The following is a 4,671-nucleotide window of genomic DNA, read 5'->3' as shown; positions in this document are numbered from 1 at the left end:
AAATCACAAAATTCATATTTTACTAATTTATAATATTCTGAGAATTTTAAAATTATTTTGGAAATTTTCGGGATTAATTTCACCCGCGAGTTGATTCGTTTAATTGATAAAAGGGGATATAAATTACGTTTCAAAAATTGCTTTAAAATTTTGAAATTTATGTTTTTATAAACTTCGGGATGTTTGTAACATTTTAAGACTATTTTCGTGATTTTCTGAAATTGTTTTAAGTGCAGCTCGGTTCGTTAATTGTAAAATGCGGGTATGAGTCACGTTTCAAAAATGCTTATAAAATTATGAAAATTTTATTTTATTAATTTTTAATTATTCTGAGAATTTTATTATTTAATTGGTAATTTTTCAGATCAATTTTACCCAAAGTTTTGTCCAATAAACGGTATAAAGCGAGACAAGAGGATCAGATATGGAAGTGTAAGGACACATGTTAATCAGAGAAAACTAGTCACAGACGTGGCAATTGTGGGTAATCAGAAAATTTAATCAGAGAAAAAAATCAATCATTTTTATCTCCTCAATTTGATTACTTTCTCCTTAATCTCTTCTTTATCTCCCACTCTATATCTCTCTAATCTCTCCTCTGTTTCCCCTTCTCTCGCAGCTCTCTTTCCCTTCCCTTCTCTTATTTCTCCCCCCTCGCATCTGTTACTTTTCTCTTCGACCGGCATCATTTTCCGGTGAGTCTCCGGTCGGGAACTCAAGCAAAACCTCTGATTTCGACCCTGCATATATATATATATACATACATATATGCTTGTGTGTGTGTGTTTGGGTTGAGTGCATGCGTGTGTGTGTGTGGTGGCTGGATTTTTGGCCGCCGTTTCCGTCTCTGGTGATTCGCTGCTTTGTTCTTTTCCTTTCTGTTCTTGCACGTGAGCGCGTGCAGGAAGGTTCTGTGTTGTTGGTTCCTGTTTGTGCATGGTTCAATTGTTTTGAAATTTTTGTTGTTCTTTGAAGGGATTTTATTGATCGATTTTTTGAAATAAAAAAATAATATATTTAGTTCTGGAATAAATTTTGAGATAATTGGTGAAATTTTTGAGTTGGAACCCGAATAAGCGGGTGCCCCGGAAATTTTGCCGCCGTCCGCAACGAATTTCGACGAGCGGACGGTGGACGGTGATGATCGTTATCTGAGTCCTAATATTTTAAAATAAAATACGAATAATAATCAGTAATTGGGTTGGAATTCGGACATTTATGGATTTAGATTGATATGGTTGATTGAATCGGTGGTTGGGAATTTTAATTGGATTGCTTTTTGCGTATGGTGGTTGTTGAATTGAAGTCGATAGTATTCGACGGGTAGTCCGATAAACAAAGGAGACGCTGCCCGATTTCCGGGAGCGTATTCTGTAACATCTCGGAACTACCAGTCGAATGTAAATAGTTATATAATAATAAATAAGTAATTTGTAAATATAACTGACAACTTGTTTCTTAAAACGACGAGTATATGCGTTTTCCACAAATGAACATCGAGTCGAGTTTTGAGTATGTGAACCCTGATTGTTGTATGTATTATAATAGTACATAAAAGTACGAGTCGGGATTTGATATCGAATGGATAGGTTGTTAGCGAGGATATGTCAAGCATAACTGGGTGTCCAACATAGAATATTTCGACCCTGTAGGTTCTAGTCGGGAAACCGAAAGTGGACGTTGGACTAAAGATAACCTAGTGGTCATTCGGAGAGCTCAGTAGGGTTTCAACCGAAAAACCTGAGTGTTGAAGTCGAATCCAAGGTGAACTAGTGGTTGGACGTTGAAGCCTGAGTGTTCGAGTAGGCTCAGAGTCGATCAATAATAATTATAAAGCTTGCAAGGCAAGTACTTCTAAACCTTTTTCGAGATACAGTGCAAATATTTCTAAATTCTCTTGTGACATATTGTTAAGCATTCAAAATAATTTTGTTTTATATTGTGAGTACTTTGAATCATACATCCTTGAACCCAGATCACATCATTTGATCTTTGAGCCGTAAGCCTTATTCTTTGTAAACCATCCATTGTTGATTTACCAGACACTAAACCACACAAATACAATACTACTCCACAAATACATATCCACTATACACCAAACACTATAACAGAATTGCTTGAACCTACAGAAACCTATACATTCAACAATATCTTGTCACATTAAAGAACTAAACTCCGTATAACCATTGAACAATTGTTCATTTATGACCTGATCATTCTGTGAACTTGAATCTATTCTTCATACATACCTTGACATACCCTTGTGATACTCATGAATTGCATTACGCTTTTATACAAATATTTTATCACTGTTAATTATGATCTTGCTTATTTAATTACATTGTTTATTATACTGAATTGCTTTAGAATTGGATAGTTTTTGAAATATGGACCAGATTCGTGGTCAGACCAGATTCGTGGTCAATTATAGGCCAATGTGTGACTTGGATCCAGTATATAGAGCAGAGCTGTGCGCCTTGCTCGGGGTTAGTGCGTGACTGATCAGCAGCCTAACCTTGGTTTTAAAATTTAAAATGAATATCCAGTTCTAATGATTGTTTAACAAGAAACTTGATTCCTCTGAATCATCTCATTTGATCATTGATTAACCTCAGTTATTATTATTGTGACTTACTGAGCTAGTTAGCTCACTCTTGCAAATCTTTTTATGTATTCTACAGTTAAGAAGGATACGGTTGATAGCGAGGTTTCCCAGTTCAATGTACGAGCTAGGATTCCAGATTTAGTTGGATCGAGCTAGCAGGAGCTTATTATGGTAGTGAGACAATAAGATTGTAGGAATAATTTCATTATCAGTTGTAAGTTAAATTAGTTGGGATTCGGTACGTTGTAATAAAAGTTAAGGTTGTGGCTTGTTTTCATACTTTAACCTGTTGCGATCCGTGGTTATGTAAAGCAGGGTCATTGCAAATAATATTTCTTATACAGGTTTATATATTGTGTATATGTTGTGGACCCCAAACTTCTGACCTGGTTTTGGAGGGCACCACAGGTTGGTATCCGAGCTATAGGTTATAAGTCACTGAAACAAGCCTAGATTATCGGGATTGGGTAGAGGGTTAGGATTAGGAATAGAAAATAGAAAGATAAGACGTTGTGAGGTTGAGTGCGATTGTATAGTAGGTCTTCGGCACGGTTCGTGTTGCGATTCGGGATTCTTAACTTGCTACGTGATTTCCAGATAACGGCAATGGCAGATCCTGTTTTCCCTGTATCATCTGATCATTCGGAGCCTTCCGTTCGAGGATCATCATTTTCTTCCAGAATTGATTCGCACCTTGTTCTTTCATCAGTATTACTGGTATTACCTTCTGCTATAACAGTTTCACCCCTTCAAGCTATTCTACGCTATTATACCACCTCCTGATGTGAGATCACTTATAAAAAAACCTCCATTTGCTTATTCTTTTTTCTACTGAACATCCAGCTGTGAATGTATCTTTTCATTTTACTCTACACCAAGTTCTATGCCCTCAGTTTAAAAATCTATCTTATGGAGCAACAGTATTTACGAGGATGGATTCGATAACTACAGAAAATGGTAAGTGCTTGAGATATTAATAAAGTTGAGAAGAAGTTTAGAAAGAAGATTCATGTATTTCGGAGGATAGTTTCTACCAGATTAAATGGAGCCACTAGTGAATAGACCACCCGTGATTAGCTTGTGGGATGGACTAGATGAATTTTGAAAGAGTTAGAGAGAAAAGTATAGATCTGGAATTTTTGTAGAATTAGATGATGGTGCTATGATAAATGTGATATGTAAAGTAGTGATGTGATGTGATATAAGCAAACTTTGTTCTATGAAATAGACTTGCTGGCTGTTGGATAGACCTGTTCCATTTCATGACTACAAAGATGATGATGGGAGTACTACCAGTATGGAAGCTTTGAAATGAAGCTACGAATAAGATAATATGCAACAATAGCTGAAGTTTTCGTCGATTAAGGAAGGTAATAGACCCAATGAAGGAGAGAAGATAAATGAAAATGAATGGACCTTTGTGTGATCATTTCTTTAACTTGTTATCTTGTTATAGGAAGGACAACAACCAACTCATACAGTAAGGACAACCAGATTTGTGATTTTCAAAATTCTTAAACAAGTTTCGAAAAAGATTTTCCCTTAAAAATTTCTAAAAGCGTTTTTGAATAAAATGAGTTTTAAATATTGGTTGTCAAGTTACTACTTGAGTTTCTTGTTTGTTAAAAGACCCGGATTATCTGGAAGGATGCTTGTTTCAGACTTAGTATTGTTAATTCAGAGAACAAAGTAATCAGCGATTATGAAGAAGTTGATTATTCTTGACAGTAAGGTGTAAATATTGTTTGATAAGATTAACAACAGAATCAGTGTACGGAGTAACTATTCATCCAGTTACTAGGACTATCAGAGTTCAAAGAATTTATTGATTTAGCAGAAGCCTGAGCATGACCGAAGGAGATTGGGAAGATTTCCAGACATTTCCAAAAGAAGAATATTATTAACAAAAAGATCGCTATGTTGAATGATTCATGGTTATTCTAAATAAAAAAGAGGAAACTCTAGGTTATCTGTTATGAACGCCATTATGATCGAATTATTAAAGTATTATACGTGTAGGCACGATGTTACAGATGCAAGACATAATAAGTAAGAATCTACCATAA

The sequence above is a fragment of the Apium graveolens genome, chromosome 11, assembly GCF_009905375.1.
Source record: "Apium graveolens cultivar Ventura chromosome 11, ASM990537v1, whole genome shotgun sequence".
Lineage (NCBI taxonomy): Eukaryota > Viridiplantae > Streptophyta > Magnoliopsida > Apiales > Apiaceae > Apium > Apium graveolens.
Note: the sequence above shows the minus strand (reverse complement) of the source record.